Source organism: Chrysemys picta, chromosome 2, assembly GCF_011386835.1.
Source record: "Chrysemys picta bellii isolate R12L10 chromosome 2, ASM1138683v2, whole genome shotgun sequence".
Taxonomy (NCBI): Eukaryota; Metazoa; Chordata; order Testudines; family Emydidae; genus Chrysemys; species Chrysemys picta.
The window spans coordinates 222,762,061-222,777,204 of NC_088792.1; the positions used below are offsets into that span (position 1 = coordinate 222,762,061).

Here is a 15,144-nt window from a genome sequence, read left to right on the forward strand (position 1 = left end):
TTAAAAAGCTGAAAATTTCTTCATACCAAGCCTCAGCCTTGGAGATCTGCAGGGCTTGAAAAATATCCACTTGCCTGTGGCAAAAAGGACATTTATGAACAATTTAATATTTCCTTTTCTATATTTAAAAAAAAAGTTTCTGGTCTTATGGTTAGGATGACCTTCCCAATGTGAACACAGTGTTCACTGATGCAGTGAGTGTACAGGCATCTCCAGTGCTAGCTGCTCCATTTTCCTAATCTGTAGCATAGTGAAAACTATTGATAATGAAAAGTGTACATAAGCAGAAGTTAAACTGACAAGAATCAAAGTCAGGTCATCTTATTTTGCTGTTGATTAGTCAAGGTCAATACTTGAGCTATTCACTGGAGAGTGAGGATGTCGGAGTGTAGCAGACACATGTCGCACCACCTCCACAGCAGCCAGAAAACTGAGGGAATATTAGAGCAGTAGAGATTTCCATCAGCCTTCACAGCAGGTTAGAGACTGTGGTGAGGATGTACGTAGAGAGAGTATCTAAGGAAGAAAGTTTAAAAAAGCAACAATGCAAAGAGATAAAAGGGACAGAAGTGCATGGAGAAAGGAAGATGGAGAGGAAACAGACATTAATGGCAACACAAGTAAAACAGAAACATCACGGTCTATTTTAGGACAGAAACAAAAACGGAGTGAAGCCAGAAAACAAAAGAAGGCAAAACAGAGTATGTTAATTAAAAAGATTGTAAACCGAATTTAAACGCAGTACAAAACTGTTGTAATCCTTTATATTGCAGGAAGAGTTGCCTTAGAGGCAAAGCAGCACAGGTATTTTTCACTTATGTGAGTACACAAAGTCATTGGGTTAGTAAATGTTCAGTAAGCTTTTCAAGGTGGGTAACACCAACAGGTCAGAAAGGTCAGTCAGGAACAGTAAACAATTAACCATAGGGTATGCAATATTAAGATAATCATAGGCATGGAAAAAATTATAGCAAAATAAACTAAGCAGCATTTGCAATAAGAAGAGCCCAGAAGAGCCAAGCTCCCGCATTTACTCCGCAACAGAAAATGAGAAGAGTTCGTGAAGTGACACAACGTTTCTCACTGTTTCATTTAGACACAATGAAAGCCATGCATGAAAAAATTCTCTAAGAGGAAAAAAAGGAAAATAAAAACAGGTCAGACTGAACTTATCCCATCCCACTGTTATGTATTCCTTTGTGTTCTGCTCCCCATATCAGAGTCTGGCTGCATCAATAATGAAGTTGCTCCAGCTTTAAAGAAATGTTTCCCAAACATATCTGAGACGTTTTAAAACTTAGGAAGTTATTTGAATAAAGACTGCTTCAAAGAACTGCATTTTTGCAACTCCAGAAGTAGCCCTAAAAGTAACTTGAAAGCGGTATGACTTGTACCCAGGAGCTCTCAATTAGAAAAGGCACAGATGTCCTATTCAGCATGTATCACATAATTTAGGCCTCATTTAATGTAGTAATTTGTCTTACAGCTAGTCATTCCCCTAGGGACATCAAGTCTTGCTTCTCAAGAACTATCCAAAAATCAGAAGTCTTCACTGGCATATCATGCTATATAAATATTTACCCTTTGGCAATAACAGTAACACTAAGTCTCAATATCACAGACAGCGACCTTCACAAACCTTTCTCTTTCCTTTATGGCCTAATCTCCATCGGACTGATTTCACAACAAGGAATGTGTTTGCAGCAGGTTGAAGCCTGGCAGGAGCAGGAACTCCACACACCCTAAACTAGAACTACCTCACCCAACCAGCCTGGAGGTCTTTGACCGCCACCACAAAGAAGCAGAATCTCTCTTCTCCATTTCTACTCCCCCATACAACCCCTCGCTTCTATTATTGAATAAAAAAGCAACTTTACTTCCCATTATTATTTCATGGAGGAAGAGAAAATAAATACACCCTTCAACATTGCACTTTTGGGAGCTTTACTGTGAACACACCAGCATGTTCGTTGTGCCCCTTAAAGGGCTCTATGACCTAATTCTTAAGAGGAAGTAGCCGGGTTCATTTTAAATGCTTATCCGATTAGTGGGGACTGGAAGAGAGGGTTTAGGGAGCTCAAGAATGGGGAAGTTAGAGGCAAGCAGGAGCAGGCCAAGAGAGAACTGAATGAGGGTGCAGCACTTTGCTGTACACAAGCAGCCTGCAGAGCCCAGCAGACTGCGCTGGTGTTACAGACGGGTGCAGCAGTCACACTGCAGGATCCCAGCACTGATGTACCCAGGCTGCCCACAAAACCTTAGGAGGGGCCCTGCCGCTCCACGCACTGCTAAGGGGTGTCTAAGTAAAGCAGCTTCAGAGGAGGCCTCGGCGAGAGCCTGAGCCCATTACCCTTCTCACCGAGCAGCTGCGCAGCAGAGAGCCCTCCGAGCAAGGCAGCGACCTCAACGCCGGGGCAGGGAGATGCTTGCGGGGGGCGCCACCCCGAGCTCTGCCCCAGCCTGCTCCGGGCTCCCAGCACCGCGGCAGCCCGGGGGCGCTGAGGCAGCGGCCGAGCCCGCTCCGTTGTTCTCCCCGCTCGCACCCAGGGAGGGGCAGGGGGAGGGGGAGCAAAGCCCCCGCCGCCACCTCCAAGCGGGGCAGGGAGACTCAGTCCCGGGGCGGGGTGGGGAGCCGCTCTTACCCCCTCAGTCTGTGGCCGGGCCCGCTGAGCGTCTCCGGCAGCGGCGCTGAGCTCCCGGGCTCCGCAGCTCCAGGGCAGCTGAGGAACACGGCTGAGACAGCGGGGGCGGTCATGTGACAGCACCCACCTGACTGCACAGCCCGACGGCAGCCGGGAAGGCCCAGTTCGCGCAGTCACAACGCGCACGCTGAGGACGAGGGCGGGGTTGCCTCGGTTGCTGGGGTTACTGCTCGAGCTGGCCGAGTCCTTCTTTGAAACACGTTCCAAGCCGACCTGGCTGCGGCTGGCAGAGCCAAGTGTGCTCTGGATAGAGCCAGAAGCCACTAGGCTAACCAGTGCCTGCTCAAGGGAGCTTCCATGGGTCTTAGGCCTCCAGCCAGCACCTGGCCATAGGCAGGGACCTGCGTCCCTCTCCCTCCAGACTGGGGGTTACAGCCCCTTTGCAATTCACTGTGATCATCCCAGTCGCTCTGCCCTTAGTGCAGCACCTGCTGCTCACTCTGTCAGGAATAATGACGCAGCCCAATACAGTTAGTTTAGGGCAAAAGCATTACAGAGAAAACATCTACATGCAAACTGAGCTTGCCAGCTGCCACCCATCTTCCACATGGAGACCCTAGCAGGTTCCAGTCCTTCAAACCCTTCCAGCAGGGTTTTGACTTCTCTCAGTTACAGTTTCATGTTAGTTTTAGGGTCAAAATGAGGACCTCTGAGTCATTCAGCCTGAGACTTTGTACCAAAAGCCTTTTCTTTGTCAACTGGGCATCCTGAACCCCATCTGAAGCAGTATATATAGTTCTCCACAAGGGGAGAGACTTCCCTTGAGTTATTTATTATTCCCAGGATTTGCAGTAATTACCCCTCACTGATTTAAATTCCTGGATGAAGTTCAGAAAACCTCCACCATGGAGCCAGAATACAATCCCTGGTTCACGCAGATACGTATAATGTTTAAATATACACACGTTTTTGAATAATCTCTGTGTCCATAGCATCTGGCGCACCTCAGTATAACAGTCTTTTGAAGATTCAACACTTCCAAGGTCTCACATCTGTCAAAGTAGCCACGGGGGTTTCAAGTGATTTAACTGAAAGCTAACTTCCTTTTTTTAGAAAAAAAATTGTTTTTAAATGAGAAATGGAATATTTAAAGCTAGGGAAATTCCAAAAGTTAAGGTTTCATCTGCAAAATTAATTAAGTTGTATTTTCTCTATTTTCCTTGTGTTATTGAAGCCAGAGAACTGCATCCTGGGTTGCTCACCTCCCAGCTGAGTGTTCTAACCACCAGGCAGTAGAGTGAGCCACCTGTGCTTTCTCTCTCCTTCTGTCTCCAGCTGAATGACTACCTCAGTGTTTATACTAGAGCTCTCAATTAATTGCAGTTAACTGAAGCAACTAATGCAAAACAAATTAACTAGATTAAAAAAATTAGGCACGATTAATTGCAGTTTTAATCACACTGTTAAACAATAATAGAATACCAATTTTAAGTTTTTATAAATATTTTTAAATGTTTTCTACATTTTCAAACATTGCTTTCAATTACAACACAGATTACAATGTGTACAGTGCTTACTTTATATTATTATTTTTATTACAAATATGTGTACTGTAAAAAAGATAAATAAAATAAATAGTATTTTTCAATTCACCTTATACAAGTACTGTAGTGCAATCTCTTTATGGAGAAAGTGCAACTTACAAATGTAGAATTAATTTTTTTTTTTTACATAACTGCACTCAAAAACAAAACAATGTAAAACTTTACACCCTACAAGTCCACTCAGTCCTTCTTCTTGTTCAGCTAATCGCTAAGACAAACAAGTTTGTTTACATTTACGGGAGATAATGCTGCCCGCTTCTTAGTCACAATATCACCTGAAAGTGAAAAAAGGCGTTCGCACAGCACTGTTGTAGCTAGCGTTGCAAGGTATTTAAGTGCCAAATATGCTAAACATTTCTATGCCCCTTCATGCTTTGACCACCATTCCAAAGGACATGCTTCCATGCTGATGATGGGTTCTGCTCGATAACGATCCAAAGCAGTGCAGATCGATGCACATTCATTTTCATCATCTGAGTCAGATGCCACCAAGAGAAGGTTGATTTTCTTTTTTGGTGGTTCAGGTTCTGTAGTCTCTGCATCAGAGTGTTGCTCTTTTAAGACTTCTGAAAGCATGCTCCACATCTCATCCCTCTCAGATTTTGGAAGACACTTCAGATTCTTAAACCTTCGGTTGAGTGCTGTAACTATCTTTAGAAATCTCATAACGGTACCATCTTTGTGTTTTGTCAAATCTGCAGTGAAAGTGTTCTTAAATCGAACAACATATGCTAGGTCATCATCCGAGACTGCCGAAACACGAAATATATGGCAGAATGCAGTTAAAACCACGGAGCAGGAGACATACAATTTTCCCCTAGGGAGTTCAGTCACAAATTTAATTAACACTTTTTTTTAATGAGGGTCATCAGCATGGAAGCATGGCTCTCCCTTCTTGTCCCATCTCAGTTCATTCTCTCTCCCTCTCTCATACACACACCTTTTGTTTTAGGTGGGGGCTTATGCTTACACTAATGCTAATGGAAAGGTGAGTTCATACCTATCAATCTGAAATGGGTTTTAATTCAACCTATAATGAGGTTTCACCTAGCTCATAACAATATCTTTGTGGATATGTCTACATTGCGATTAAAGACCCATAGTACGGCCATAGCTGGCCTGGGTCAGCTGACTCGGGCTCACACGCATGCTATAAAATGGCAGTATTCAGGCTCAGGCTGGCACCTGGACTCTGAGACCCTGTCCCCTTGCACCAAGCCTGAACATCTACACTGCAATTTTTAGCCCTGCAGACTGATCCCCATGAACCCGACTCAGGTGAGCCCTCTCTGAGACTTGGTGCCATGGGATTTTCATCACACTGTGGGCAGCATGCTTATTTCTATGTGAACAAAGATATCAACAGATTCATTCATCTGATGCTGTGGATTAATTAACACATTTCAAGATTTAACTAACACATCTGCGTGCTCTTGCAAATTGCTACATATATGAATGTTTCCGCCATATAAAAAGTTTCAAGGCCCTTTTCACAGTGTTTGTGTTGGGCAACCATGTATAGTTTACGCAGTTCTGGTTGCTAGTGGAAAAGACTCCGCTCATTCTGAATAGAAATCTGTTGCTAGGAAAACATACTTGCAGGTAGGTTTTGGTTTCTGGCACTGAGTGGTCCACTTAGATCTAGTCTCGTGCTTTTGTAAGTGTTTGTATCCTGCTTTCTCATGAAATTTATGGTAATCCCTGCTTCGACTCAGGTCTTTAGCACAGTACTTCAGTGCTTCTGCGAGGGCTCCTGGCTACAGTCATCTGTAATAAAAGATATTCGCTTTGTCTCCCCTAAGTCTCAAGTCACTTTAGAAAGGATGATAAGTATCACTAACCCCATTTTACAAATGGGAAAACTGAGGCATGAAGGAGTTATGTGATTTTCCCAAGGCACACAGCAAGCAAGTAGCAGAGCCAGAAGTAGGATCCATTTCCTCATGCCAAGGCTTCTGCCCTAGCTTCTGTTGCACTCACTCACTAGGAGCTGAAAACCATCTTTGTTTTGGTTTGAATTTAAGGCACAGCACTTAGGTGCTGTAAAATATACCTGCTCTCAGAACCACCGCTTTTAGGAATTCTGCCAGCATTTACTCAAATATAATTGTAACCCACTGGCTTGCATGTGTTGTGTCCCCATCTGTGTCCAGTCCACAGACAAGGTGAGTCTGTAGCTGCTGCAGAGCCTGTCTGTTTAATTCAAGCTGCAGAGACAAGTGTCTAGTTTTTGATGACCCTGGGTTCTAGCCCCAGAGGTGGCTGTCATGTAATATTTAGAAAAATGAATAGAAAGACACAAAATGAAAGTCATTTCTGGTGAAAAAAATATTCAGTCTTTACAACCCAAAAGGTTAAAATGGATTATTTTCACAAACTGCTCTGCCCCAACTGTCTGGTGTCACTCCCTCCACACCAGCCTGTGGAGCCGATCAGCATGGGAGTAATGTGCATCCCACAAAGGATGTTGTGTATGAGAGACACTCCTCTTGTTCCAGGGAATTCAATCAAGGAGACTCCAAACTGCCCCTTAATCTGGGATGTGTCGTGATCTAGCCTGTGTTGGTTCCTGTTCTTTCTGGGATGCTTAGTGTCATCTGTCACCAATTCCCTGTTCTCTTATATGTCTATGAACAACACCTAGCAAAATGGGGCACCCATCTCCATTGCAGTCTCTAGCTGCCTCTTGAGTATATGTTATAACTGTGCTGTGGTAAAGTAATTTAAAAATCATCCCACCAGGTTTCAGTTATATGCTATTGTTCACCATCACTTAATAATAGTTGTGTTTTTTGATTGTCTGTCATCTGCTTTACATGTATGCACGCTCTACTCTCTCCCAACCCAATGGCTGATGTTGCTGACAAACCCATATAGTGCAAGAGAAAAATGAACAAAGACACAGCCAGACACTGTCACAGGATGCTACTACAGCTACTCTATGAGCAGCACAGCCTCGCCTGTTTTTATAATTTCTTATTCACAAACACACCCAGTCTGTTTCTTCTCACCACATGTACCTTTAATCCTCACTTTCCAAACATGGCAGGACGTAGGACAGAACACGGCAGTTCTGTCCATCCTGTTCACCCTCCGAGCTCCCGCCTTGGTGTGTTTTTCATTCCGGGCCTTGCCCACAGCTAGCTCCTCCTGGGAGCAGACTGTGCCTCTGCCCTCTCTCTCTGCTAGGTGATTCTGATCTATCACTCCTGGATCCATGCTCCCTTCTTGAGTACTTCTCTCCCTCTTCGCCACCCCGTCCCCGCCAAGTCCTCCAGTGTATCAATTCTCTGAGCTTGCTATGATATCATTAAACAGTGCATCTGTGGGTGCATAACTGGCTGGATAACCGTACTCAGAGAGTTGTTATTAATGGTTCTCAATCCTGCTGGAAAGGCATAATGAGTGGGGTTCCGCAGGGATCTGTTTTGGGACCGGCTCTGTTCAATAGCTTCATCAACGACTTAGATATTGGCATAGAAAGTACGCTTATTAAGTTTGCGGATGATACCAAACTGGGAGGGATTGCTACTGCTTTGGAGGACAGGGTCATAATTCAAAATGATCTGGACAAATTGGAGAAATGGTCTGAGTTAAACAGGATGAAGTTTAACAAAGACAAATGCAAAGTGCTCCACTTAGGAAGAAAAAATCAGTTTCACACATACAGAATGGCAAGAGACTGTCTAGGAAGGAGTACGGCAGAAAGGGAACTAGGGGTTATAGTTGACCACAAGCTAAATATGAGTCAACAGTGTGATGCTGTTGCAAAAAAAGCAAACATGATTCTGGGATGTATTAACAGGTGTGTTGTGAGCAAGACATGAGAAGTCATTCTTCCGCTCTACTCTGCTCTGGTTAGGCCTCAGCTGGAGTATTGTGTCCAGTTCTGGGCACCGCATTTCAAAAAAGATGTGGAGAAATTGGAAAGGGTCCAGAGAATAGCAACAAGAATGATTAAAGGTCTTGAGAACATGACCTATGAAGGAAGGCTGAAAGAATTGGGTTTGTTTAGTTTGGAAAAGAGAAGACTGAGAGGGGACATGATAGCAGTTTTCAGGTATTTAAAAGGGTGTCATAAGGAGGAGGGAGAAAACTTGTTCACCTTAGCCTCTAAGGATAGAACAAGAAGCAATGGGTTTAAACTGCAGCAAGGGAGGTCTAGGTTGGACATTAGGAAAAAGTTCCTAACTGTCAGGGTGGTTAAACACTGGAATAAATTGCCTAGGGAGGTTGTGGAATCTCCATCTCTGGAGATATTTAAGAGTAGGTTAGATAAATGTCTATCAGGGATGGTCTAGACAGTATTTGGTCCTGCCATGCGGGCAGGGGACTGGACTCGATGACCTCTCGAGGTCCCTTCCAGTCCTAGAATCTATGAATCTGGAAGGTTACCTGGAGGGTCTACCATCAATATTTCTTTGCACAGACCCACAGTTGAGGTCTCCCTCTCTGTCCTCAGTTCTTTGTATATAAGGGAAACTGAGTCTAGTCAGTTCCTATCATCACTGCACAGGGCAACAACTTTACCACACCCACGCTCTGACACAAATTTTCCTTACTTCCAATGGAATGACTGCTATGGGGTAAGCATGCTTTTCCTCCATGTATAGAGTGGACTAGCAACCTCTTCCCCTTCTATCGTCACTGCAGTCTAACCAAGGTGCTCCGTACAAGGGAACACACAACTGCCGAAACCACCACACCCCTTCTGGTTCTCCAGTCTACTTTGATGGGAATTGTCTTTATTCTAGATCTGCCTTTTATGCTCGCCCACCCACAGAACTCTGCCAACCCACAGTCTTCACAGTATTGGAGCCACTTTAGCACCCTGATCACTACAGATGCACCCTGTCACAGACACCAGCCACAGGAAAGAGTCACAGTCAAGGTGTATGCTTCCTAAAGAGATCACTATTACTCTTAGTACCAAGAGTATAATGTTCCTTTAATAAAAAATGGGGGAAGTGGGAATAATCCCTTCTGTTAAAGACTCTACCAGCTCAAACCCCGTGAATATGCAAATCTGGGGAGCCATACCCTTAAAGATAGAAAAGGAAGAGTTGGAGCTGCTATCAGCTCCTGACTCTCATTACATTGTATACTTTCTGGAGAGTCATAAAAGAATGCTTATGACAGAATCAAGACCTTAATCTTTGTGTTTTTGTTACGTGGCAAAAACTATAGTGATTCACTCTATTGATATAATGAGATTAGAACAAGTGCCAATAAATAAATAAATAAATAAAATGAAGAGAAAGAAAAAAACAGAAAGTACACTGAAATGCAGAAACAAAGTCACTGGTTTTGTAGGAGTTTCAAAAGTCAGAAGGTCAACAAATTTTTCCCTTACTAGACTAAACATAGGCCAAAATTCAGCAAATATGCATTAAAATTCAATTACAACAATGGATATCAATACTAAACATCTATTTGCAGGGTAAGGCATCACATTTCATGATCTGGGTACAGTAAAGTGCTACCAGTTGCATTTACATAGATGAGAGACAGTCATGTTGTAGCCTAAGAACACTGAAAAGTTCCCTTTCGTGTCAAAAAACTAGTTGAAGCCATTACAAAAAGCTTAGCTCCTGATCCTGTAAAGCACTTACACACATGCATAACTATCTTCCCACATTTGGCAGATGAGACTTGCCTCTTGTTTTCTTGAACTTTGAGCACTATTATAACTACAGTTACCCACGTGATAGGTTCCTGTAATTTCTCAATAAAGTGTTGCTGTCTTAGACCCGAGCCCTGCAAAGCAGTTAAGCACATGCATAAATGTGTTTGCCATGAGACTCCTGCAAAGCACTCACTCAACTCAAAGTTATGCATGTGCTTAAACACTTTGCGAGGTTGGAGACTAAGGGCTTGTCTACACTACCAAATTAAGTCGACCTAAGTTAGGTCGACATACAGTCACCACAGAAATTATTACTGTGGTTTATGTCCAGACTGTGCCCCCTCTGTCAGCGGTGTATGTCCTCACTAGGAGCACTTCCACCAACTTAACTGCATGGAACATTGTGGGGCACTGACAACAAGAGCTTCCCCCCTCCCCTAGCCCTAGGACTCACAGCTGGAGCCCGGGTGCCCCAGGGCTGACAGCCCAAGGCAAGGTGATGTAAGTAACACAGTGTCTACATAGACGCTTTGTCGCCCTAACTACATCAATGCCTCTCGGGGAGGTGGCGTTATTAGGTCAGTGTAGTGGACGACTTACATCAGCAGGAGCAATGTTGTAGTGTAGACACTTACAGAGATAGGTCAATGTAAGCTGCCTTATGTCGACCTAACTCTATAGTATAGACCAAGCCTGAGGCCTGGTCTGCACTGGGAGGGGGAATCGATGTAAGTTACGCAACTTCAGATATGTGAATAATGTAGCTGAAGTCGACGTACTTAGACCTACTCACCGCAGTGTCTTCACTTCAGTGAATTGACTGCTGCTGTTCCCCTGTCAACTCTGCCTGCGCTTCTCGTGGCGGTGGAGTACAGGAGTCGACATGAGAGTGCTCGGGGATCAATCGCTGCCCGCCAATCCAGCGGGTAGTGTAGACATACCCTGAGAAAGCAAGACTGTATTGAGCAGTTACAGGAATTTATCCCGTTTGTAACTACAGCCATAGTAGCCCTCAAAGCACAAGATGACAAAAGGCAATTCTCCTCAGCCAAAATATGGAAAAGAAACAAAGCTATCCTATTTCACCATCTCTGGAGGCTATGACACAGTGCTTTCATTGTGCTACATAACTCTCAAAAGAGTATCTTGACAAAGGTTACCATCAGAAGGATTAGATCCTGACTCCAGATACATCACTGCATTTTCCACTCAGGTTACCATTCAAATAATCAAGGTCAGATCATTGTTTGCCTAGTAACCACTGACAGCACAACTTGTGTGGAATCACAATGTATAGATGACTTTGCTGCCATGAGAAAAACAAAGAAAAAGATGAAGCACTATCAGAGAGCAAGAATAAAAGTTGCAAACTACTTGATCGTAAAGAGTAAAAATGTAAGCTAGTTTAAGCATAACCCTAGACTAAATGAAGGTGGATGATTCATCATCTGCAATAAGAGTCTTGGCAGATCACAAGGCTTTTTTCTGTTCTCCTCCCTTTCTTGTAATAAAAACGATGTATCCCTGTTCTCTATATATATTTGGTGAATTGCAAAAGCATACTGTACTTGTGCCATTTGACCTTTTCAGAATTGTATAACTTGCCTGGCTTTCCATTACATGTCTGCAGCAGTTTTTAGCCTGTGTAGAAGAAATAATTTGGAAGGCCTATCAAAATAAAGTAGACTTAAAAGGTCAGGATAATAGGGCACACCTCTACAGTTCACAAAGTGTACTTGACATTAAAAAAAGAAACCAAAAATGGCAAAGCTTTAATCCATTTGTCCACTAGGAGGAATTGAGGAGCAGTGCAAAACAAACCTGCTTCCCTCCTAATGAAATCTTATCCTAACCCATCTGGGAGGTTGGATAGAACATTTTTCTTATTTCCTAGAGGAAACCATTTCCCAATATTAAAAAGGATTACACTTTCAAAGTGGTGCCTGTGCACTGGAAAAGCATACAGAGCATAATTTCCTTCAGGCTCTGCTGCATCTAAAACCTGTATCAAAAGTCACTCCTGCCCTAGGATGATTCATTAAGGGCCTGATAATTCCCATTGACTTAAACAGCCTTTGGATCAGGCACTGAAAGAGGAGTGCTTTATTAGCATTAACGAACATACCATCAAAATATGATTTCCCCATGGGGGGGGGAAATAAGGCACAGAGATATTAAGTCACTCGCGGTCACCCAGGAAGCCTGTGGTGAATTGAAATTAAAATATACATCTTGGAGTTCTGTGCGTCATGTACAAGATCATCCTTTTCCGGAACCACCTTCTGAAAAAGAAAAAAACCCTGTAAGAATCTGTCTCTAATGTATGCTGAAAGAGAACTCATGAGAATGTGCCTATCACAGATATTTAAGGGCCTGAACCTGAAAAGTTCCCACTCATAAGTGCACTCAGCATGTTAGGATTGTCCCTCTAAAGACAAAATGAATAGAATTAGCTTTAAGAAAACACACACACAAATTTCATCTACAGATGAGCAAATGACAGGTTTATTTGCTTTAAGTATTTTTAGAGATTTTTGCTAAATAATCTAACATCTGAGATTCCTTTCTGGGCTTCTTTTTTTGTTGTTGTTTGTTTTTTTTTGTTTTGTTTTGTTTTGGTCAGCGTTATGCGATAATTTATGCAATGAGGGAGCAAGGAGGCTTTTGAAAATCCCCCAAGTGCCTATCTGCATCTTTAGGTGCCCAAATGCCTTTAAAATCAGATCCAAGCTGACTACCCGAGGATTCAAGGACACTCCACCAAAACTCCTCCACACACTAGATTTGACCCACTGAACCATGACCAAAATTTCTCATCTAAAGGTGGAGCTGCAGTGCCACGTTGAGTAGTTGGGGATGCTTGAGCACCTAGCTCATCTGTAGCGGGGTGGTCACCCGCTCCGGCCCAGAAAGGGTTAAAGCCAGCCCTGGGAGAGGGGTGGGGCTGTGAGAAGCAGCCAGTGAATGCAGAGCTTAGGAGACTGCCTTTTGAGATGGAAGGACCTAGCTGCCTGGGAGCTGAGCAGGGACCTGAGGTACGGCAGCGCTGGGGGAAAGGCAAGAGGGGCTTGGGAGCTCCAGCCTGACAACGCCCCCAGGCTGCAGGGCCTAAACCAGGTACTGGAGTTGCAAAGGGGCAGCCCAGGACTAGGCAGTGGCAGCAGGTCCTACTCCTCTTTGCCAATGATGAGTGGCCATTTTAGGCTGCAGGCTGCCCCAGTGAGTGGGGCCTAAAAGATGACTTGCTGTAGGCACTGAGGCAAGGTGGGATCAGGGGGTTGGGGGTTCCCTGGGGAGGGGAGACCCAGAGACTGAGGGGATACTGATGGGCAGAACCCCCAGTTAAAGGGGCACTGGGGTCTGGGAGGGACATGGGGGCCAGTGAGCGTTGACAACACCAGCCTGCAGAGGGCACTCCGGAGTTGGAAAGTGAGCCAATTCCCAGACAGCCAGCAGGAGGCGCTGCAGGGGTGAGTCCCAAAGTGCTACATCATCCCACTGTTCTCAATTAGTCCCTATTTTCTGCCTCTGATTTTTCCATTTAATCTAAATGTTCCTCTTGATTTCATATTTGCCCCATTGCAGGATCTTAAGATCCTAGGCAGCAAGAGCTATTCTCCTTTTCCCAGGAGCTGTGCATGTCGGAAGACAAGGGTTGAGGTGCAGCAGTTGGCAGCTTTGTAATCCCCCGTTCCTCCTGCCTAGGGCTCAGCAAAGGGATCTCTTCTCAGATCACAAATAACTTTCATTGTGACCATATGTGGGAGGCTTCAGGGGATGCTGTCATTGCTCAGACAAAACAAGAACTGATCCATAGTGAGCAGGTTTCTTACTGCTTGAACCACCGCAGTCTATTGCTCTACATATTTTGCTTTCACCTCAGTGTTTATGTAGCTCTGGGAGGTCATTATTCTGTGATCATTTTTTAACCAACAGAATAAACCCTGCCCCACTCTGCACCGTGCAGAAGGCCCTGGTTACAGTGAAACCACTCCAGTTCCTGTGTGCAAAGGGAAAAGACACAAGGGCTTTGTGGTGGAATCCCTAACCCCTCCGTATAATGGAATTGGGCTCCACGGTGGCTTGCTGCATCCCACTGTGTAGGGTGGTTTAGGTTTTGTGGGTGAAGAGGACCAATGAGCCAGGGAAGGTAAATCTGTGACCATTCCCTCTATACCAGGGGTTCTCAAACTGGAGGTTAGGACCCCTTAGGAGGTCATGAGGTTATTATGCGGTGGGTCACGAGCTGTCAGCCTCCACCCCAAACCCCACTTTGCCTCCAGCATTTATAATGGTGTTAAATATATTAAAAAGTGTTTTTAATGTATAAGGGGGGTAACACTCAGAGGCTTGCTATGTGAAAGGGGTCACCAGTACACAAGTTTGAGAATCACTGCTCTATACCGTTCATTGGAGTACTCATGGTGTATGGCAAACTAATGGCTACAGTAGCAACCACAGAGTGTCTCCACTATTGCTCTGCTGCCTGGGAGAGAGGATTCCTTGCCCACCACCCACACAGACTCCTCAGATACTAGGACTTACCATTTGCCTCATTAACTCCTAAATAAATCAGTCCCTGGCCTGAAAAGATCTGCTAAAGCCAATTTAATACATTTTGTGAATTTCATGCAAGAAAAATCTACTCATTACTCTAACTTCTTTGTAACTGAATTCTGGATTATCATTTAACGAGACCAACATAAATTACTCTGGATAAAAGAAAGATTATTGATTACAGAAAAATAAATTTGCTTTTGATTAGAATAAATCAATCTCCCATTTTCTGCCCAGATATTCAGCAGAATCAAATCATCTTGTCCTGTAAAGTACTATACAGAAAGGACAGGGCTCTATAGAAATGAGAGCAGGAGAGAGAGACTGTGAAATTGCAGAAGCAGAACAAAATTAATAATTCTTAAAACCTTGAGAAATAAGTGGAGGTAGGGGCTAAAATAATGGGGAGTAGTGGTCTCTCTCCCCCACTGAAAGTGGGAGGGGGGTTGCGCTCTCCACCCGCTCTCCCTGTCTTAGAGAAGCCCTGTTCCCCTTCCTTCTGCTTCTTCACTGGCTTGTGAAGTAAGATTTCACCAGACGGGTATCTGAAGTGGAAGCAGTAGGAGGAGCTGGTTCTTAACTGAGGATCACTGCTTTTCTGCCAGACAGTGGAGCAGCTGCAGCACCTGGTGGGAGAAAGAGACCTCCCATCTGGAAGTCCTCTATCCTCATCCTCTCTTCTAAAAGAAGGAGATGTCCAGAGCATTAGCTTCCC

At 44.2% G+C, this 15,144-nt stretch overlaps 1 protein-coding gene across 4 annotated transcripts in view; it reads right to left on the bottom strand.

The window, feature by feature from the left end:
• Nucleotides 1-3,979, bottom strand: part of ATP6V1H (ATPase H+ transporting V1 subunit H) — a 78,872-nt gene extending 74,893 nt beyond the window's left edge. For 2 of the 4 annotated variants that reach the window (XM_042857018.2, XM_005301207.4), the window contains exon 1: nt 2,643-3,979. The gene's annotated coding sequence lies outside the window, so the exon portion shown is untranslated. Of the gene's footprint in view, nt 1-2,359 lie in introns of all 4 variants that reach the window. The other 2 variants (XM_065585554.1, XM_065585553.1) reach the window with 2 other exon arrangements.
• Nucleotides 3,980-15,144: the final 11,165 nt, after the last annotated feature.